Raw genomic sequence first — 23779 nt, forward strand, 5'->3', positions numbered from 1 at the left:
TGAGTTTTTCCTTTTCAGTAACCATTCTCACTCATTTTGTGTTAATAGACCTCTCGGCATTGAATCGTACATGTTATTAATCTCTGTCTCTCTTCCACAGCATGTCTTTATCCTGTTTTCCTTTCCTCACACCAACCAGTCGCAGCAGATGGCCCCGCCCCTCCCTGAGCCTGGTTCTGCCGGAGGTTTCTTCCTGTTAAAAGGGAGTTTTTCCTTCCCACTGTCGCCAAAGTGCTGCTCATAGGGGGTCGTATGATTGTTGGGTTTTTCTCTGTATGGTATTGTAGGATCTACAATATAAAACACCTTGAGGCAACTGTTGTTGTGATTTGGCGCTATATGAATAAAATATAAATATAAAATAAAATTGAATTGAATTGTTTAAATCCTTGTAAGATTGTGTTTTTGAAAGACAAAAGTCTGATCATACCTTCATATCTTTGACACATAATCTTTGTTTCCCTTTCACCTTCATATCCATTTTCTTGTGTTTCCTGAAAGGCTCATGTCATGAGTGCATGAACATAGCAACTCATTGTGCATGTTGGTACAGATTTCTTTTCTTGGCTTTTTACATGTCATTTTATGCTTTTCCCATAACACTTTTCTCGTGTCGTTTAGCATTATACTGTAAAATGACACACAGAAAACTTACAACACTATACATGACATATGGCCATTTTAATGTAGTCCCATTATATCACATTGTTCTTGGCCCAAGGTCATAAACCTGTGTTCACACATTCCTCATTAGTTCCCCTCCTTTAACTATCCACTTCCCATTGTGCGATATAGTTCCTCTTCTCTGCTTTTTTCTCCCCAAAACAACCAGTGTATGCTGCACACCCACTGCTGTTGGCTGCACTGTGTTTTCTTGCTCTGCTAAACCCTACAGTAGTGCACCGACCCGGAACAGATGCAGTCGACCTATATACAGTAAGCTGTGAGTGAATAGCTTCCATCTGCAAGAGCAATCTGGTACTTTTGAGTCCTTTGAGCTCTGCTATGTTTCCCCGCCTGCTGCTTACGCTACGCTTCACACTTTGGGCACTGCACTGCAGTTCAACTCCCAGAATTGGCTTTCTGGCTGTCTTCTGGGCTAATACTGAATAGCCTTGGGGCTTGACCTTTCTGGAAGGCAGTGAACTGTCAAGCCTGGTTACATTTTAGTGGTCCTGCATCAGTGTACAACACACTCCTGAGTGTGCTGATTGTGACATTGTCTGGCACACTACCCGAACCCGGGTGTCATTAGAGGTCTTCAGCTCTGACCTTTTCTGCCAGATAATCCCAATGAAGATATCTGGCCTTCGAAAGAATCTTAATGAATTTGGCTTTTTTATGTCCCAGAAAGAGGAAACTGTTTTTTAAAGAGTGCTCACAGACTATTGAATCATTTGTGGGGAAGTTCTTAGGCACTTGAGTGATCATTAACCTCACCTTGCACAACTTTCTCAAGTCACTGCCTGCCTTAGGTCAATGAATAGGAGAACATATACCCCTTTAGGCTATCATGAAAATAAAACAACAACAACAAAACAAAACGAAACACTGCAATAAAAGCAGCCGAGAAAATGTGTGCAAAACACTGTTCTCCACAGGTAACGCACTCCCATCTCGTCCAGTGGTGTGTGAGATTTAGCTAACAAGCAAAAAGCTGTCAGGCTTCGGCAGGGGAGAAATGAGACACAATTAGATAAACACAGTTCAAGCAAATTGCTCTAAAATCCAAATAGTGGGCGAGTTTTAACTCGACGCTGAATAAAACCTCCCAAAACAAAACACAAAAACGGATCAGCCACTGCTTCATCAACTCTAGGACAGAGGCAGAGACAGGTATGTTGGGAATTTTGCAGCACTACAGAGTGAGCATGGTGAACACTAGAGCGTGACCTGGCTTTGTGATTGGATCTCAGAGTTCTTGGAGGGTAATTGGGCTCCAGGGCTCAGACAGCAGTGGAAAAAAAGGGAGAAAAGGTGGAGGTTATCAAAAGATTCGGAGGGCCGAAAGACAAGATACAGACTCTAGACAGGACACAGACAGACTTCTCTGTGATATTGTGAGCCCGTTTGCTGAGAAAGTGCGAGGCAGGTGAGGAAGAGCTGATTTTGGGTGTGTGTACGAAAACCCTCTAAGTGCAACTATGTATTTATTTGACAGAGATGGAGCAGTCACTGAACCAAAAATGAAGCACTGTTTTCAAGAAGTGTAGGGTTGTTATAGCACTTCCAATGTGTGGCATCAATATTTCAGACAGTCAAAGGCAATGCCAATGAAATCCAACTGATTAACACACACACACACACACACACACAGGGGAAAGAGAGAGAGAAAAAGAGAGAGCAACACAGGAAGGAGTGTAATGATTAATCTGAGCACCCAAGGTCTGACCTTAGTAACCCCAAGGCTGTGGCTGTTGATCTCCACATTAGGAATGCAGCCACATAACCTTGCACACCAGCCATCTTCCCTCTTAACCCACTCACCTGTCTTGCAGCAGCACCTGTTCTGGGCATTCATTGATATTCCCATCATGTATCTTTCCCTTTCCAAGTTCCCCTCACAACCTCCAGTGCTTGTAAGAATGTGTATAAATGTATGTGTGCTGCTGGTAAGAAAAAAATAGAGAGAGACAGAGCAAGCATGTTTACAGCTTTCCTCTGGGCTCTTTCAAAAACGAATTCTACCTCCAATCTAATCTCCAACTAATATACCAAGACTGGCTGCCCGCCTACATAATCTTGCATAGCTGTAGTGCCCATATGGCCCAAAGGGATCTCTCATTGTTTTATTACAGATCAGACAATCTGGGCCTTCTTTCCCTGTTTCTTGTAATAGCCTGTCCTTGGGTGTTTTATTATGGCGGGTCATTTCATTCATTCAGATATACCACAAACGTCCTATTGTGAGCTGGAGGGAAGGGTGAATGTTATATAATCATTAATGCGGTATATTAAAATGTTTTTAATTGCACTGAACAAAAGACAGCACAGGTGCAGAAAGCTCAGCAGTTGACATAACCAGATAATATGTAACAATCCAAGTATAACTTCTTAGTATGGGCAAACATCCAACTGCAATCATCAGCTGGTTATTTTATCATTGTAAGGCATTAAGTCTGTCTTCCAATTGGCTAATATATGCCTTGGCGCGATTCCAGACCCGATATGCTGGCAGTGAATTGGTCTTAGGGCTTCCATTAGCTGCTATCTAGATAGTACTGTGTCTGGTAGGTCTAGCTTTCATACCCCTCCTGAGGCGTGATTGTCAAGGGCAGCTTACCTCCAGCCAGAGGTGGTCGAAGTGAGAAACACGTAATAGAAGAGAGGAGAAGGAGGACAACGGAGAAGCGAGCAAAGGTTGTTAAAGAATGCTGCTCAGGTTTTGAGCTAGTGAAAGGAGGAGGGGGGGTGGGGGGGCTCTCTGGGATGACAGAGTGTCTGGCCGATCTGGCGGGAAAGGAAATCCAAATGTGGGGATGGGATGGTTGCCACGGTGCTGAGGGAGGATGCAAGTGATGGATGGCAGTTGTTAGACGCAGTAATTGTGTTCAGGTAATTGACCCCGCTCTCTCCCCTTTTCTCACTCCCCTCCTGGTGAGCCAAGCACTCCATCTCTCTTTCACTTCTGTTCCACAGACATGAGAAAGCATCAGCAAGGTTTGGTGGCCCACTTATTAAGGATTTTCAAGCTTTTGCTTTGTTATACTGGTGGCTGCATTTCATTTTATGTCAGTTAGGACAATAATTTATGCATTTAAACCCTTAGCAGACAATGCTATCAACAGTGGGTTAGTGTGACTCACTCACAATAGAGTAAAATAGGATGCTAACCTCCAAGGGAAAACTGGTGATTGCACTGAATTGCTTTTGGTGACTGATTCCAAGTAGCTGCACTCTGCTAGTTGCAAGGAGTGTGCAGACAATTGCGGTCTGACTCAGACCGACTGCGCTCACTCTCAGGCAGATTGCCAACACGTTGCAATCAACTCGACTCAACTGGTTTCCAGCTGGTTGTATTCTGGTTATATTCCTATATTTATGGAAGCATGCCTTGTTTTGCATTGTCTTAGAGCAACTATCTCACAATTTCTGGACACATTTCTGAATTTCTACTTCAGATCTATGAGATTATGGCTGGATTATGAATCTAAGTAGTTAATGTCAGTGCTGTGATCACTGACTGGTAGCATTTAATTACTGTATTATCACAAACAGAAATGTATTAATGTAATTTTTAACGACTCCATTCATTCGCGAACTGATAGCAGACGTACTCCATCTTATTGGTGTTTTATCACCATATTGTAATTTTATTTATCTTATTTTATTTGACAACGGATGCTTACAACAAGTAGTTGCAGATCCCTAAAGCAACCACAAAAAAAGGCGACGAGATTACAAGATTGCAAACAATTGGAAAGATTTCGGTCATGCTGCTGTCTCTAACCAGTTTTCTCCAGTTGTGACTGTAGTATTAGTCCCAGCAAAGCAACAGTCAGAATCCAGCAAAATCTTCAAATGCAAATGCATCCAATACAGTAAAGACAAAGCATGAGGATGCAGAGACGGACTTTAAACAGAAAAAGAAACTAAGAACTAAGACAGAAGATCTGAAGCAATCTTTTACCTTAATTAACTATGCTTGCATTGCAACCTCTCACTCCTAGTAGAAGCTATATCTATTTTGCTGTTGAGTTTTAAATTACACTGTAGCGATATCAACCTCGCTATCATAGGTTATTTTCAGGAAGGGGTATAGACAGCAAGCTATCGAGCTACTAGTTTCCAGTTAAAATATGTATTTTTCCACATTTAGGAGTCCCAACATGTTTAGTGAGCTCTTCATTAGCCTATTTCCACTGTCAAGTAAAAGGTGTAGAAGCAGTTGGAGCTGCAGCACACACTCACCTTTAGTGATAAAGGCAATTGCCCAGTGACTAAAACGGAGAAGGATTGTCATGGCTCAATATGGAGGAGGCGATGATGTACTTCCCTCTTCATGCATCAGCAGCTTATACCAGTATTCATCACTGGTCCCAGACCCTGTGCTAATAATCAGCAGGGTATATCTCAATCTACAATCTGTGATTTATACCAAGCTCTGCAGTAGGGTGACAAGTTTTTAAATGGAGCAGTGCAATGTAAATCATAACCTCAGTGGGTGTTGCGTTGGCGGGTTCATGCTGTGAGATACGAGGAAAAAGGCCATCAGCAAGTATGAATTTGTGTCTGAGCACTTTCAACTGCTGGAGAAAGCGTTATGGAGCAGTGTTTGCACAGACCGGAATCTCATGTTTGCTGCTAGTTTCAGATTTCTATCCACATGTTATTTTCTGTATTGTTCTATAGCTGTTGAAGCAACAAGACTTTTGCTTCTTCGTGGTTTTTAATTTCCAATTCATCATTTCACAGGCAGTGAATTTTAAAGCATGTCGTGCTAACCACAACTGACTCCCAGTCATTATTTTGATGCTAACCATGTCACTCATGAGCTTCTTCTTCTCCTTTTTTTTTTACAGTCGATTTTACTGCACAGTTCAATCTCACCTTTTAGGATCAGGCAGTAAAGAAGGCCAATGTCACCCTGCTAACTTGGATCATAAACTACCCATGCCCGGCTTTCTAATTCACAGGTCTGTCTGGACTTGGAGCATGATGACATCACCTTGTCACACCCAACTGAGGCGCAGGTTATGCTTTGTCTCCTTTGACCTTGCTTGCTCTGATTCATGGAGTTGAGGTTGAGTAGCACAGGGCTTTATGAGGTTTTCTTCCATTTCCTTGCTTTCATCTGGCACTGAAAGGAGGAGAAGAAAATGATAATGCCAGAGGATTGGGAAAAATTTCTTTACTCACTGTAAAGCAACATAAGAGTTATTTGCCAGTCTAACTAATGTTTTACAGGAAGCTGTTATGTGAATTAACTGAAGGGCAAAGACATTCACCTCTTTTGCTCTCTTTTTTTTTTTTTGCACTGTCTGTGAGCCCACATCTCAATTACAGCTTGTTCAGCAGCCTTTAACACCCAAACCTTAATCCAAAATTGAAGTTGTACTGGAATTGTGAAATGAAAAATGGGCCCTTTGCTGTCTTCAGCAATTGAATTGACCTGAGAGGAGACTGATCTAATGAGAATATGCCTGGGCGGAATTAAAATGCTATTAACATCAAATCAGGGAAAAGCAATAATCAAAGATAGATAAATCTGGACTGTCCCTCCATCGTTGTCCAAGGTCAGTCACTGCTGACTGGTCCAATCTAAGCTCTTTCCTGTAAAGATGCCAGGCAACTCCACACACTCCCGTCTTCCAACCTCCATTTTTCCAAAGCACTTGGTCCACTTCAGAATCTCCGAGTGAGGTCACGTTAAAAAGATGTCATGAGATATTTTCAAAGACAAAGTCAAATTCAATGAAACTCAGTGGAAAGTGCTTTCAGCAGCTTATTATATAACAAGCTTTTTATCCCCACACCCACTACCTTTAAATCCAACCGCTGCCCCTGCAACGCATCTTTTCACTATCCTAGGTGTATTAAATAGAAATTAGGTCTCGGATGCCTGTTCTGTAATGATCATTTGGGCCAGCAAATGTCTCACACTTTACACAGGCAGGCTGCCACATCTGACTTCCATCTGTGTGACATTGCTGTGACTCCATTAGCTAAAGTGTTGGAAGTAAATGATCGAAGGGAGCGCCTTGGAGTGTCAGACCCTTCTCGAATCAGCTGGCCTCTATCGATTCAATCACAGAATAAAGGATGAAGCAGGGAATAGTCACCCCAGGTGCATTTTGTCTAACCAAGCCACACTCTATCTTTTAAATGTTGGCACATTGCGTCATGGAGCCATTCTTTCCCATTCTTGGTCAAGTAGGTACAGGAGCTCTAAAACTGACGAGGTCGGCTAAGTGATTATAAGCACAAACACAGCACCGCAAATGACATGGACACAACAAGCTCACACGCTCTTTCTCCTAGAGGTCCAGCAGCGAGCCACGGGAGGTGAAAACTCACAAGATTGAAAATTTAGCATCACCATGGTCTTTAGAGTAAACTGACCAACGATCTCACCCCACCATCTACATCTTTGCTCAGGCACTGTGTCTGAAAAATTTAGATTTCTTGTTAAATAAAAGGTTCAATTCCAAAAGTTTTTTTTTGTATGTTTTGTGATGGTAGGTGTGCATTTTTAACAACTCTGAGCTGAGCCTCATTAAAATGTACATTTTCTGTTTTCTTTTTTTTCTTTTTTTTTTGCCTGTCCCATTTGGTTCTTTAGCCGTCAGAATTGTTGTCTGAAGACCAACAAGGAGACCCAATGGATTTACTTTGCCAAGTGGATCATCACGGCCTTGCCGTATTGGTCCATTTGATCAACCTTTGCTGTTATTATTTATTTTATTTTATTTTATTTTCAGTTGTTACAGATGGGACAGACATGACTGAGGGATAGGAAAGGGAGAAAGGAAGATGAAGGAAAAGAAAAACAGAAGGGACGAGGGACAGTGAGAAAGGGCACATAAAAAGAGAAAGAAGAGAAAAAAAAATCTCCTGGATCACCCGTTGAGAGAAAAAGAAGAGAAAACAAGCAAAAAAACAGAGCAACATACTAAACACAACACCATCACGTTAATCTAGCTAAGTGTAAACAGCACTAAATACTAAATATTGAATGTTGTTGTGTAGCAAGCAGGACCGACAGCGCGCAATGTGCTTGGAAATAGCAGCCAATAGAGGTGTAGTTTATGTCTATGAACAGTGAACACCCGTGTGCACACCTGTGTGGATCAGCACGCTTGTATTCAAAAGGTTTCCCCATGTAGAGGATGTAGAGAGCCATAGCCCTGTCCCCCAGGGCATGAAGCAGGCATGGAGGAGATCCATGCCTCCCCTGCACCCTGGTGACACACCCGCACCCCAAGGCCCTACTTGTGTGGGTGGGTGTGTTGGAGCGGGAAGAGGGAGGCAGCCGGGGATGGGGAGGAAAAAAAGGGAGGAGCAAGCTCCCCCGCTGACCCCAGTAGGCACCCCCGTCCTTCAGCACCCACCAAGGCAAGGGAACCCAGGCCCATCCAGATCGGGGCCTACGGCAGCAGGACAAAACAAATAAGATAAAAATATGTGGAAGCATCCTTTACTGCAGCTGCTACTCACCGTGCCTCACGTTCTCTCTCTTAAACCAGTGCTGCATGTGTTTCTGGGCATTGAGATGGTGAGTGCAGAGAGGTCAAAGGTTATTTTAGCTTGTTCAAATTCAGGCCAAGTCTACCTCATTGTGTTTGTTCTAATGTTTTGGTTCAGAGACGTTTGGGAGTTTTCTTGGCTTTCTATTTTCACTGTGCCTCCAATGATCCTCTCACGCCTCAGCTGGGAACCTGCTTGAACTTAATCGTGTTTATATGAAAGTATGAGCCAAGGTGGCAGAATGCATCAAGAATATGTCCAGTAAAATATATATTTTCTGGCCTTACGACCTCCAACACTGTCTAACTGCTTACAGATATCCCAAGTTTGCTTTGAGACACTGGGGAATTTCCTTGGCACTTCTTCAAACCTATCTCTGCCCTCTAAAGTTGCATGAGATAAGCACTTTTGTTAAATACCTCATATGTAAATTCTTACAGTGGATTTGCCTAGGGACAAATCCTGGCAATCTTCCCCATAGTTACAGTCTTTATCTGAAGAAGTAGCCTTATTTTCATGGGCAGTATTTTAGTATTTTCCCCTGTGTCGACCCCCCTCTCCCCCAACAACAAGTATGTCTGTGTGCGGGGGCACAGCTAACTATGTTTTTTTTTCTTTTTAGAGACTTAGGCCGAAATAAATGCTTACCTTAAGCCACAGAGTCTCATTTTGGTTTGTTTGTATATGTTTTGTAGACAGAAATGCAGTGCACAGCTAAAATCTTGAGTCGTCACTCATTACAGACTTTTAAAAGTATGTTTAAGCAATAGCTGTCCAAGTTTTCTGAAGTTCTTTCAAAGTTTTTCTTTGGACATTGGCGGCTTTCTTCTTACACATTTTTACTCCAGTCCTTGTACCTGACCCTTCACACTGACCCTTTCAATTATTCAAGCATAAAAAAGGCACCTAACTTAAACCATGAAACAAGCTGTGTCCCAAAAGCAGGCTGCATCCTTTGGAGGACCCGGCCTTCGCGGTCTACATGGGCCGAGTCCTTCGAAAACCAAGAAGGCCGGAAGTGCGAGGCTGTGAAATGGGACAGTGTAGGCTTCTGATTTGCGTCACCAGCTGTCTCTGTAGAGTTTAATAAGCTCAGCTGTCATCTAAGTGACTTATATATCACGTTTAACCTGAGTAGCGAAAGACCACGGGGGTTTGTAAACGATGTGGTGGGAGTCCGCTGTTCTCGCCGGCTCTAGTGACCCTTGAATCCCCGGCTAGCTATTGATCTGGTGGGTAACAGACGTCTCTGAAAACATCTTAGCACTTTTGCAAATATGTGATGTCTTGATAAACCGAGCAGATATTTGAAGTTTACACAGCTACATTCTCACTTGAAAATATGTTAAAAGTTTATTTTGTGACCTAGAAAGAGAAATATGAGTAATTATTAAAATGCTAAGTAGCTGCCGCCATTGTTGGAACCTGGAATTGGCTGGGCTTCGCTATTAATTCTGGGATAGGTCAGGCCTATCCCGACCCATCCTTCAAATTCGTGGAATTGAAGGACGCATTTGTCAGCCGCGTTTGGAGCAGCATTCGAATTGGGACAGCCTTCGTCGCCTGGCTGTGACGTAAATGCGGCCTCCGAAGGATGTGGCCTAGGTTTTGGGACACAGCCACAGTGTTATCTCTCCAGATAACACACAACTTAGCTTTTTAAACTATTTTGAGTTGTATCTTTAGGCACTTTACTTCTAGCTACCTTTTGCAAAAACACATAATTTGTTTCCATTTCCTTGGTTTATTTTATGAAAAATGCCAAAGATAACACAGTTTGGCAACAGCTATATGGAGTGATGAGTCCAATTTTGAAAATTTTGGTTCAAATTGTCAATATGTATGAAAAGTGAATGTGTCTACAGAGTGGAGGCTCTGTCGTGGCTTTGGGCTGAAAAGAAAAGTACTGTCAGATTTTGATCCTCTGTGTAATATGATCTGGAAAGAGTCTGATTGGCAAAGGCAACATCCAAAAAGTGTCCTTGAATACCCTTCAAAAAGCCTGGAAAACGATTCCTGAAGTCTACTTAAACAAATGACAACAAAGTTTGGCTATGAGAGTTTAGGTTGTGTTGTAAAATAAAGACAGTCATACTCAATATTCTGTTTTTGACTTTTATACACTAAATGTTTATATTTTTATGATATGATACTGCACCTAAAATGGGTAAATGTGAAGAAATGAGGGGTAGCTCAAGACTTTTGCACAGTACCGTACCACTAACTCTTCTGGGGACTCTTTGCTCAGATCTTTTTGTCTCAACACATTGTGGGTTATTTGCTGTTTGCTTTAAATCTGTATTTCATTTCAGAGACTTCCTCCTTTTAAGGACACAGCTTTAGTTGATTTAGCACAGACACAATCCAAGCTGTCACATCTCACCACACACTGCCCAAAACTAATGGTGCATTTGGTAGGTCTTTGCCATTTTATAAACTCTGAAATTTCCAATGTTACCACAAAACAGTGCTGAAAACTTTCAACTGTAATTGGAGAGAGATCCAACGAGATGAAGCCAGATAGACAGATAGTCCACCACGAGAGGCTTTTGAGAAAATCGTCCGTTTTAGTGCTTCTTGTGAAACAGGCCTTCAGATTGCCAAAAAAAGAGCGACGCCAGGGAGTATTTGATGGGAAAGAAACAATTTCTGACACCTAGAGTCCCACAGCATCCATATCATTCTTTTATAATTATCTTCTAGCTGTGCTGCTGACTAAATTGTTTCATTCTGTTCATGTATAATTATAACTGCAACTTATGGCTACATAGCATGTGTTGGCATTGTTCCTATAGGCAATATGTTGCCATAGCTTTAGTTACTTTATTAATTAGAGTAATCAAAATATACAAACTGTTCATGCACACAATACTGATGCAAATAATGACCTTCAATTTAATCAAAAAATTGATTGAAACAATAAACCTGACAAGATTTTTTTTTTACTCAAGTAAGTGGGTCAGGCTTTTTATCAACAGTAAAACATTATAATATTCTCTCCGTTATTAATAATTCTGAATAATATAAAAAAGCTACTTGTGTGAAACGAACTTTAATGAAACTAGAGGAAAGACTGAAAGCAACAAACTGAACTTCAGTTCATGGTAACATTTTTCTTACACTCCTGTCTGATAGGTCTACGTGTTCACCAGCGGCATCTTCAGCACAAAAACAGCCTTTTCTCCAAACTGTCCAGTGTTATTACAAAAACTCACTTAATCTGTTTGTTTTTCCATAAAAGAAGGGTGTGGAGGCTTCCTCTCAATTGACACAACATAGGGCGGAGTTTTTAAGAATCCAAAAAATGTGACGTTTAGGCTTGTTCCCGAATGCCTCGTTTCATCTCTTCTCCAACAGCGTCCAAGACTAGCAAACAAAATCACTGAAATTGAGATCACCAACATCAACAAACAATCATTTTCAGTTACACTAATTATGGAATTTTCCTACATTTGAAATGCACTGAAGGTTCAAAGGAAGGAGAGCAATACTGGTGACTGGACTGGTTCTTATATAGCATTTTTTTTCTTTTACTCTTTTTGAGCATTCAAGGCACTTTATACGTGTCCTGAAGGGATCGAACGCCCAATCTTCCGACTAGTAGACGACCTGCTCTACCCCGTAAGCAACAACCACCTCAATACTGGCAACAGAAGTGCTTAAACATGCTACAACTGAAAAATATACAGAGGCCACAGTCATCTTTTCAGGATTTGGTAGAACACTTGAAATGGGACAGTGCAGTGTGAGGCCTGCTCTGGCATGTTCAATCTTGAGATGCTGAAAAAGGAAGGATCTGAACTGGGACACATCCGAAAGCCCTGAAGGGCAGAGGGAAGTCATTTAAAAACAGCATGTCGGTTTGTACTCTCACAATTATAATTTGGGTCAGCATTTGATATTATTAAGAAGTTAGCAGAAGCCGTGGAAAGCATTTGTTCTTCTGGGAGCAACTATATGTAGCTACATGGGAAAGTTTTCATTGTTTAATTACACCGTCAGATAGCACTGCTCCAATTAGGCGACGATGTAACCTTAACCTGTGAGGTTTGTTGCGAATATTTGGTTTTTTTCCCCTCTTGAGGTAGATATGCTCTTCCTATTGTTTAAACTAAATTTGAAGGGATAAGTATCCAGAAGTGTTGCATTTTCTTCCCCCATGAACATGACTGTATTTGGGAGGATTTTGATAGAAGACAGAGATATTCCCCTGAAATCCTGTGGAATTTGTGTTCATGAGCTTCTGGATTGATGCACTATTTGTCTAGGCTGTGTGGGTGTAATATTGTCAACTACTAATTTGTGGGCTCTGTGTTTTAACAGGTGGATCCACTAAAGTTAATTTTACACTATTTTTTTTCTTTTTTTGTTTTAGTCCTCTTGTTGGAGTTTAAGGGGTTTGCAGCAGCAGCAGCTTGTGGTCTTCCGGAGAACTTGGAACTGAAGGCTATGAAAATAATACAAACTGTAGTAGATGCATCCGTGCAGCGTGCAGTGTTGTTTCTGTTTATGGTTACAGTTTGCACACAATTACATTTAAAGCTTTTAATTTGCTTTTTCACTGAACAAAACTTTTATTGTTTAGTATAAAAAAAGATGAACCTGAGTTCTGGGCTGTTTGGATGTTATAGTTTTCCCTTTAATATTCTTGCTTGGCCTTTAAAATGTTCCTATTCATGCAGTGGATTCTTTCACTCTGAAATAAGCTGGGATCCAGCTTTTAATCACACCTGGGTGGTCATCCAAATTCAATTCCAAATGTGATTAACAGTGACATGATTGTCTGCCATTCATGTAAAACCAAGAGAAAAATAAATGGTAAACACTGCCTCCTGAATTCAGAGGAAACAAAATGCATTTTTATTTTATTTATCAACAAAATCTGAAACCTCTGCCCTCAACAGGAGGAAATCTCCATGGACCAGAGGAAATAACAAGCTGAAGCAAGCCAAGCAGTCAGGGCACTGGCGGCCCTGCTGAGCATGGCTTAGCTCTGCCTGACGCAGCATTGTCAGGACCGAAACGTCGATCGGCCACTTTACCTGGTGTTCCCAGCTGTGCCAGCGCTGGCCTTACCTCTGTTGAAGCTCCTGCACAACTTCAGAGGATGGAGCTACATGCTGAGAAATAGGTTAGATACCACTGGCACGAAAAAAGAGACACACAGCTGGGAGAAAGCGAGATTTTGCGGGGGCGGTTACTTACTGTTCAGCTATGTAGGGTGGTGAATACTTGTTTATGACTTCTGTTAAAGCGCTATGCGTGTCACTGGCAAAAAGCCTGCTAGACCGATCGATGATGAGGAGCTGCTGCTGCAGCAGCCATGTGAGACATGCCCTGATTTAATTTGCCCAGCCTCCCCGTGTGAGGTTAATGCTTCGATTCTAATGCTAATGCACATGGAAAAAAAATGGCACATCCCCTGCCTGGGTCAGAATGGTTTTATTTAATAATTTTGCTATGGTAATCAAAGTGTTATGTATAAATGAGCCACCACAGCCAATGAATGACAAATTATCTGATAGTCAGGTTTTGTTTTTTCTTGTTTGGAAAATACAAAAATGAAAAACAAAAAATGGTGAGTTCCAGCTTCAGCTGCTATGTTGATACAAAACAATTAATCTGATTTTCAGAAGAAAAGCTCTAAAACTGATGGAACTCATCTACTTCCTATTCTTGTGACTTTCGTCTTAAAGTTAAGAAAGAACCATCATTTTTTTTAAACTCTGGAGTAACTTTGGAGTAATGATGATATTCTTCTGTAACCTCCTTAAGTCATGTGTTGATCTTTGTGGATCCCATGGTTACAACATCCTTTCCCTCAAAATTGGAGACACTTAAAAAAAAACACCAGAAGAGAAAGCTGCTGGTGGTTTGCACAGTGAGCTCGGATTTCCCATAAAGGTCCTATTTTAAGCTCTATGAAACATATCTGCCTCCTATGACCATAAAAGGGCACAAAAACATTGTAATGGTAATAAATATAGAAAGAGAGCAGAAGCAGAGTGCCTTCTATCCTCCAAATGTCCACAGCACAGAGCTACAGTATTGAGAGGCTTTGGAAACCAAAGCCAACCCTTTTACACTTCAATAAAGACATTCATGAACCCGGCTGTTCCTGTAGGTCTAAAGGTCTAATAGCCTAGAGCGCTTTCCTTTCAGGTGAATGTGCTTGTTCTAACAGGTGCTTAATAATAGGGAATTCAGGGGAAATGGGATACAAGCCTGAGCGACTGTAAGCAGGTACACAACACACAACAGGATTAGAGAGTAGACTGATCCTGGCTTTGTGTGCTGTCGTTTAGCCAGATTACCACAGCCATGTTTTTATTGTGTGGAAATTGGACAGAAATTTGTTTTCAATTTGCCAGCATTTGAATTTCATTTCGGTGCCTATTTTTGTGCGTGGAATGAGGAAATGCGCCATGCGGTGCACGGTGCAGTTTCACACGATTAACTAGTTTCTCTGAGATAACTGAACCACCGGTGACACTAAATCAACCTTTTTCATTTGAAACCTTAACATGAGATACTGACTTGCAGAACCTCAAAAACCAGGGCAAGCTGAGGTGAGCAGTGTTTAACGCCAGTGTGTGACATTCTAAATGAGTTCCATAAGATGCAGCTGTAGAGCTGAATCTAAGTGCACACACTGACAGCAGCAGTTCTATGTACTCTACTTCATTTTGCAACTCTTAAAGCATGACGCTTAATCCCAAGGATTCAAAATTAACGCTGCAGTTCCACAGTTTTGTTAATGCAACGGCAGAATTTAACCATCCATCATAAATATCGGCTTTAATAACGTAATATAGCATGCATTGTGGTTTTCAGCTTTTGCTGAAAAGCTCCCTGAAAAGTCTTCAGCTGATCCCAATTGCTGCAGTGAAGGTGTTAAAAGAAACTGGCAGGAGAGATCATATTCTTTCCACTTTAGCTTCTCTACACTAACTTCCTCCAAAAGTATGACTTCAATTCAAAGTCCTTCTCCTCACACACATAATCCCTTATGACCAAGTGCTGCCATATCTTAAAGATCATAAAGTATTATTATTATTATTATCCCAGCAGAGCACTTCACTCACAGAGTGTATGCTTACTTGTGGTTCCTACAGTTTTTCCAGGCTAGGATAGAAGGTGGTGCCTTCAGCTGTCAGCGTTCTCCTCTGTGGAACCAGCTCCTACGTTACTGAGCCAGACACCACCTCTGCTTTGAACAGCTCATGTGAACTTAAACTATCCTTTATATATATATAAATACTTTTGATGCTACAGGATCAGGCTGCTGGGGACCTCCCAGTGCGTTAGCTCCATGTGAACAGCTCTCGTTTTCCACCGTCTTCCTTCTTTTCCTGAATGCATCCCCTCCTGCATGAAATGAACCTTGTATTTAGAGAAAAGCAGACATTTCATAATGCATACAAAGCATAATTAACAGTATTTTAACCATTCTGTCCAAAAGTATGAATTTTTACCATGCTCATGCTTAACCTCTGCTAGGACCAAAGTAGCAGGAACGATAAGACTCCTCTGCCACTTCCACAAATCCACTTCATGGTTAGACTGATAAGATGAGCTGTATTATTACACAAAAATCTTGCCTGGCTTTGCTTAACCTGCGCTCAATTCCCCTTACATTCCCTGACTTTACTCCTTTAATGTGTTGTAGTCATGGCGTATATTGAAAAAGCCCAGCATGCCACACATATCCATCCATTTGTTATTATTATTTGAATTGCATTGGAAAGTGGCAACGTTGAATTGGCAATGGGGCGGTGAAGCTGAGACCACCTCAGCCCCAGTATTTTAGGCACAGTTCTGCCTCAGTGAGCTTGGCTGATTGGGATGCAGCAGGGTCTCTCCCTTTCTCTGCGTCTTGCTTTCTCTCTGTGTCTCTTGTTCTGCTCAGCCCGAAACAGACATTTTGATGAAAAGCAAAGGGGGACAAAATGTTTAGAAAGGCAAGGCACATGCGAGGACACACACACTCACAGAGTACAGATGTGTTTCTGCAAAGGTGTGGACACAAATACACAAATAACAATTCAGCGCTGTTGCTAACAATCCTACAATTTCCGTGCTTCTCTAAAGCAAACACACATAATTCAATATCTTCTGTAGCATATGTTCAATAACTGCACTGAAATTTTATTCCACTATTCCCACAAGATTACAGGGTGTACACACAAAGAAAAAAAGATAAGGAAAAGGAAAAGCTGCAGTCTGGGAGCTTTACTCTGGTTTCCTCAAACAGCTCAAACCATGGCGATATTGTGAATTTCTCCACCACATCTTGGAAAACCTCCCATCATGCAGTGCAGTGCTTTTAACATTAAGCAAAGCACATGGCAGTCTAGCAGAAGCTCTTGGTTTGTCTGCAATTCTGATCACAATGACAACAATGAAAACAAAAAAGAGAGAATTAGGATATATTAATATGTTTTGCTCTCTATTATTCCTCAAGGAAAAGCTAATGTGTAGGCGGCTGTCATCTAAAATGCAAGGATACCTTACTTAATGTGGTTAAAAAAATGTCTCAGCACTTGCAATGTTTGTTTTATGATGCTACTGACCTTCACTGAAATTTTGGACAAATGAAGAGAGTGGGACTCTTCTGGTCTTGTAAATCCATTAAGAACACTTTTATAGAAAGTATCAAAAATTTGATTAAACGTTAAGTGGACGTGTTTCTAATCCACGTTTTCAGAGAATACCTGTTTAAGATCTGTTTGTACTGTTTAAACAACTTTGGAGGGTGAGAGTATGCCTGAGGAATGGAGAAGAAGTTTACTGTTTCCCAATTCCAAGAACAAATATGATGTGCAGACGTGTAGCAAATACAGGGGGAGAAAGCTGATGAGTCATACCATGAAGATATGGGAAAGAGTTGCTGAAGCAAGGTTAAGAGAAGAAGTGACAATCAGGCTTTGTGCTGAGAAAGAGCACTACAGTTGTGATGTTTGGTTTGAGAGTCTTGATGGAGAAGTATAGAGAAGGTCAGAAGGAGAGGCACGGTGTCTTTTTGGAGCTAAAGAAAACATATGATAGGGTGCCAAGGAGGGAACTGTGGTGCTGTATGAGGAAGTCAGGAAGTGGCAGAGAAGTTATTGTAAATGGACTGGTTCTTACATAGTGCTTTTCTACTCTACCTGTGCACTCAAAGCACTCATTCACCCATTGATACAAGCTCTTTTTTCAAAGTAAGGGTGGAATTATATCAGACTCCGAGCCTCTTCCTGTTTGCTATGGTTATTGACAGGTTGATAAATGAAGTCATCCCATAGACTATAAAGTTTGCAGATGATACAGTGATCTGCAGATAGAACAAAAAGCAGCAGGAGATGAGTCTGGAAAGGTGAATGCAGACACTGGACAGAAAGGTAATCAAAGCCTCTAAAGCAAGTCAGAATACATGTGTGTGAATGAGAGGGAGACAGGTGTAAAGGTGAGCAAGAGCAGAGACAGTGGATGAGTTTAAATACCTGGCATCAACCATCCAAAGTAAAGCACAAGTGTGCAGACAGGGTGTCAGGAGTGATTTGTGACAGAAACAAACAGAAACTGGTTTGGATATGTGCAGAGGAAGGATAGTGGATACTTTGGACAAAGGATGTTAAAGATGGAGCATCCAGGCAGGAAGAAAAGAGGATCCATGGCTGTAGTGAAAGAGGACATGCAGAGGGGTGGTGTGACAAAGGAAGCCGTTAGACACAGATGACCTGCTCTGGTGACACACCTAAAAGGAGCAGCTGAAAGAAGAAGGTCCAAGTGTTGGCTAAAACTTCTCTTTTCAACACGCCGCTGTGTCATTTAGGTCTCTTCAAATCAATGAAGAGACCTTATCCTTGGTTGTGAATCACAAACATTGAAGACACAGTCTAATGTTGGCCTTGCTAAGCCTATGACTGTATTTCAGTGTTTGGCACAATATTGAGTAATACTGAAGTGAAAGTAGTCAACTAAAAAAGGAACAGAAATTTTAAAAAGTAATGATGAACCTAAATACGGATGCCTTGGTTTGCAACCATTCATTTTCTTAACAGCTCATCTAATTAAGATTATCCCAGCTGTCTTCAGGATCTAAGTGAGGTACACATTGGAAAGGCTGCCAGTCTGTAATGGGCTTATCTTCATGTTATGAAGAGACGCGTGACACCGAACAACATGCATTAGGAGAAGATCCAGAGGAGAACAAGACTACGCACACCACACAACACTGGCTTTTATGTGCCTCACTTAGTTCATATGACTTAATGTCAAAGAAAAGTCATCCTAGCAGCCATCTCCAACCATCCGCACACGTTTTCAAACTAAGTCTTTCTCTCACTTAAAGCACGAGCTGAATATTTGTTGTTGCTTGTTCTGTTTGATATGTTCTCTTTGTTCCTTTTGTACCTTGAAAATCAGCGGCGTCAAATTGTAAGCTATTAAACTTAACATTGATGTCGAAGCGAAAAATTACAGCCATTGTGACAGAAGTACAAGCCCAAGAGCAAATATCAAATGACTAACACACACACACGCACACACACACACACACACACACACACACCTGCACCTTGTATCCATTTGTAGTGCTACAGTAACATGTGAAGCTGTGTACCTGGCCTTTCAACACCACCCCCTTTTTTCTCAGACCATTCTGTCACTTGCAGTCTGATACTACGCCTGAAGGCAGAGACAAGAAAACAGCCACTCTATCCTCTCCTTTGATTATATATTTCACTGAAAGGTTTGCTGAACACTGGAGTTACCAACCGGTGGGCAAAGAATGAAGTGGGATTAAACAAAGTAAAGAACATTTTCTGGAAAATGCTGTTTATACATTATTTTCCTGACAGTAGTAATGCTGTAGTATGGCTGGCCGGTGTTTATAATTTGCAGCGGTTGCAAATTCTTCATTCTCTTTCTGATTAGTCTTTTCTTGGTTCCTAGTCGCTGTTTTCACCACACTCCGGCTTTTTGGGATTAACACCACTGTGGCTCCATTTCTTATTGTTTGTCAGGAGTCAGCCAGACATATGGTGAAGATTAACAACACATTGTACTCTTTGCGTTTGTGTATGTCTCTCCGTAGCCTGTATGTCGCAGAGACCAAAGCACCATTTGAACATGGCCAGGATTATTGTCATCTCCATGGCTACTGTCTCCACCACCTTTCAGTCCTTCTCCTCTCACTCACTTCGCTCCTTTCTCTTTGTGTATGGGGGAATCTGTGGCGTTCCTACCACAGCGGCCGCACATTCATCTCCCTTCCCTGCCACAAATTCTAAATCCTGAGATTGCAAAAGAAGTAATAAACAAGATTGACTGCAGCTTCTCTATCGATCGAGCTCGGATGTGCGTACGTAATTTGTAATATTCCTTCATACCCACCCAACCTCTTCTCATCCCCGGCTACAGTGCCCAGTGGCCAGACCACATACAGACAAGGCAAATTATGATGGGATAAAAATCAATTTTTACCAAATTAAGCCTCTTGTTCTTTCATGGCCAAAGGGCTTCATAAGTGGGGGGAAAGCATGTACTGAAAAAAGACATTTACAAGGGATGTAAGTAAAATCCTGAAGAGGAACCCTGCATTCTGATTTTTACTTTGAATTTTATTGCAACAGAATAAAAAAAATGCAACACACATTATTATTCTACTTTTAAACATTTTTCTAAAAAAAAAAAAGTGGTCTATAAATGGTGAAAAACTAAATTAAATACACACATTTGTCAAGCACTGTATACACATTACATACAATGTTTAACAAATTTATTGGAGTACCTGCCATAACAACAAATGTAGCACTAAAAACATCGGTTTGATTAAAGAGCTTGCACATACTGGTGGATTAACTGTTACAGAAACATAAAAAATATGCAATAATGATTTAAACATATATACTTGGTGAGACCCCTTTAACAAGGCGTAACAAGCTTTCCTTTAGCATTTAGCATTACACAGCTGCTGCAGATTTGTCGGCTTCTCATCCATGATACGCATCTCCCGTTCCACCACATCAACAGTTGGCATCATGTTGGGATCAACGAGGCATTTCCACCCAGAGAATCAAGCTCACGGGACTTTTTCTATTTTCAGAGCATCCTCTTTAAACCCTAGAGATGGTTGTGTTGGAAAAATCCCAGTAGATCAGCAGTTCCTCTGTAATACTCAAGACCAACAACCAAGTACGTTCTGTGCTAATAAGCTTCAGTTATAGCACATGTAAAGGCTTCTGATTTCTTCTTGCAATATTTTCATATGTGCACCAACAACACCAACAAAAAAACAACCGCCCATCTGACAGTGTGAGCACCCAGAATGCTTGATATACATAAGAAAGAGGGAAAACAATGAGGAGTTTAAGATGCTTATTCCCCCTTTTTTTCCCCTCCTTTGAGTTCTCCTGGTTATCCTTCCGCTCCTCTTATTACCATGTTTACAACTTGTTGGCGCTCTGAAAGCGATGTTGGCTTTGGTAGCAACGGCATGGAAAATAAAGGAAAAGAATTTTGAAAACATGTCAGTGAGTGCGCTGATATAAGAGGATCAGACATGCAAGAGTGGAATTGGACCCTTAAGCGTTCCAAAAGAGAATAAAGGGCAAATTATCATTTAATCCTATCCCGGTCAGTTACGAGAAAAGAAAGATGAAGGGGGAGAGAAGAAGGGTTCATTTGTGCTACAGAAGAATGCCGTGGAAGGGGAAGGACGATGGTGGTGGAGGGGTCATTTATCCATCCATCTGTATAACAGGTAGAAAAAGGTACTCTTTGCATGCATTTCCCCAAGGAGATTCAGCTTTTTCTAAATATTTTATCACTTCTAGACTCGATGAGCAGCTGGGTGACGACAGGGACAGGGGCCAAATGGGAACACTCCAGGACAAGCTGGGAAAAGGGGAAAAAAAGGAATTAGTTTATTTGCCCGTGGTTCACAAACCACACACTGTGAAAATGTGTTTGACTTGCAAGATCATGAATTTGTAGACTCAGCTTTCAACACAGTGGAGTCATCGTATATTTATTTAATATTTCGGGTCTCCTGTTTAGCATCACGCTTGAGAAATACTGCACGCCAGCGCATTGCGAAAAAGATATCTTCCGCTGTAGATCATCACTTGCTGGGTTGTGCATGCAAACGCTGTCTACGTTTCATTTGCAAAAATGTCTCTGTGTCACAACAAAGCTCTGAATAAAAGTTAAACATGATTCACTGTAATGCACCGTGATAAAGCAGCAAAGTAATGCATCTGAGTGAGTGCCGGCCTTTTTGTTTCATTATGAGAGGGCTGAAGAGATTATGAGAGGCATGGGAAGAGATAGCGAATGCGTGTTTGTGGAATCCATCGCTGACTATCTTGTTTGTGAACATAAAACATCCCATAACAGAAGAGTAGCCTGTGATACCACTGCTGAGTAAATACATGTAGGCCTGACTCCTATTTTTCCCACGAGTAAGAAATGATAAACAACAACAGCAACAAGAGGCTTTCTTTAGTCGGGGAGGTAAAGTTTTTCCATCCAAGGAAACATACGAACACTGCCGTGAGAGCTAGGCTGAGGTTGGTCTTACATGAATAGAAGCAGTGCAATAGTGTATGTCCAAGGACAAGTGCTGTATGACTATAGAGTAAATCTCCAGCTTCCTGCAATGACTTACAGGTCTCCTATTATACAGCAGCATGCTCCAGTGAATGTACCAAGTCCGTCAGAGAAATACGTGTACTGTGAATAAACAGTACAACAATGCATTTACCAGATCTTCAAGAGCAGCGGTCCCCAATCCCCGTTTGGTACTGGGCCACGAGACTTGAGGCTTGGGTGTCAAACTGATGGTTTACAGGGTTTTTATCATTATTTTTTATCGTTTTTATCATTAACTCTGTTTCCCTGGGTCTTTTCCCGTATGTTATGAATAAATCTTATTTTTTTGGTACCAGTACTGGTTTTATTTTGTTGTGACATCTTAACCTTCTAGGACCTGGCGTCCACATATGTTGCCATCACATTTTGGGTTGTCTAGACTGACAACCCAAAAGTTTGCTCTGCAAGGGCCTGATATCGTCTTACGAGGACATTATACTTCCACTGCTTTATCGAAATTTAAAGTGAATGTCCTCATATGTGGATCTCATTTTTCTCAGAAACAAAAATCAGGTAAAAAAAAAAAAAAAATCTGGTAATTCTTTGTTTTTACATTCATCAGGTCCCAATCGGCCCAAAGAGCAAAGAGAAATTAAAAATGCATGACATTAAAGAGTTCGGGTCTTAGGCGGTTAAAGGCCGGTCCGTGAAAACATAGTCGGACATAAACCGGTCCATGGCGCAAAAAAGGTTGGGGACGGCTGTTCAAGAGAACATGCATTTTTTTAACCAGTCCATTTCCCCCCCAAAATATTCTACACTGCTTTACTTGATTTAGAATTGATCAAAAAAGAAATAAATATTCACAGTCAAAATAAAGGTAAACATTTATGAGGTCTTAATTGGTGCTTGTCAATCATGCATGGTAATGAAAAGGCACTAAATACCAGGAGCAGTTTTAAGTTGAAGGAAATCTAAAGGCATTAATAAGAGAGAAACTTCTGAAGCTGACTGGGTCTCCAAAACGCTTTGTGTCAGCCTGCTCACCGTTTCTCCCTGGCTGATTAGGCGCCATTGGCAGATTCTTTTTTTCACTTCAATTTTAAATTTTCAAGCCTCGACTCGTGGTGTATTACCATTATTGCTAACTGTGAGACTCCATCGAGCTGTCTGGTACCTGCGGACATGCGTGAAAATTGCTGCAAAATGCTAGTCTAAATGTAAATGGACTCAGGTAATTGTTATCTTTTGCGAGTGGAACTTTTCTCATTGACTACTCTTTTTGGGGTATTCTGATTTTTTTCATCCAGGATAATTTGATTTTAATGCCCTGAACGCATAGTGAAATAGGGTCATATAACCTATTAAAAAATGCATTCAGACACTTTAACCTCTGTGTTTGTAAGTCTCTCCTCCTTTGAATGAGTAACAACCATATTTTGCTCTCTTTGAAGAACCTTTGCAAACTGTTATAGTAGTTTTGGTGTAAAAGCACATATATTTATGATAATAATACCTTTACCCCCTCTTCTGCTCGTTGCTGCATTTGTACAGAACTAGACTAAAAGAAGCCAATTCATGTGCTTCCTGACTATTGTCTGTTTTTCTGGGAAAACTCGTGTCCCCATCTGTTCTCAATTTGTTAAGCATTTTAAGCTAGAATTCTAATCCTCCAATATATGATATGAAATTAACTGTTAATCCTAAAACTTCCATTAATAACACACAGACAAGATCTGATGGAAGTGTACTGGCACTGTCTCGTTCTGATTTGGATAATGGTGAGTATAGAAATGTTGTCCTAAATTTAACGGATTTATATTCTTGTTGTAGATCACTTTTTAACCTTAAATGCTCATGTTTTGTTTTATTCCATCGCAGCTCTACCAACACCTCTTTGGCTTCAGATGTTTACTTTTATTCCTCTCTGTCGCTCAATCCCACACACCTCCGAAGCAACACCATCTCCCTGTGTGACATGCGTCATGCGCTGGGGATCCACTGCAGATAAGCAAAC

This window comes from Rhamphochromis longiceps, linkage group LG15, assembly GCF_057381845.1.
Source record: "Rhamphochromis longiceps isolate RC_006_pf linkage group LG15, R_longiceps_female_GT1.1, whole genome shotgun sequence".
Lineage (NCBI taxonomy): Eukaryota > Metazoa > Chordata > Actinopteri > Cichliformes > Cichlidae > Rhamphochromis > Rhamphochromis longiceps.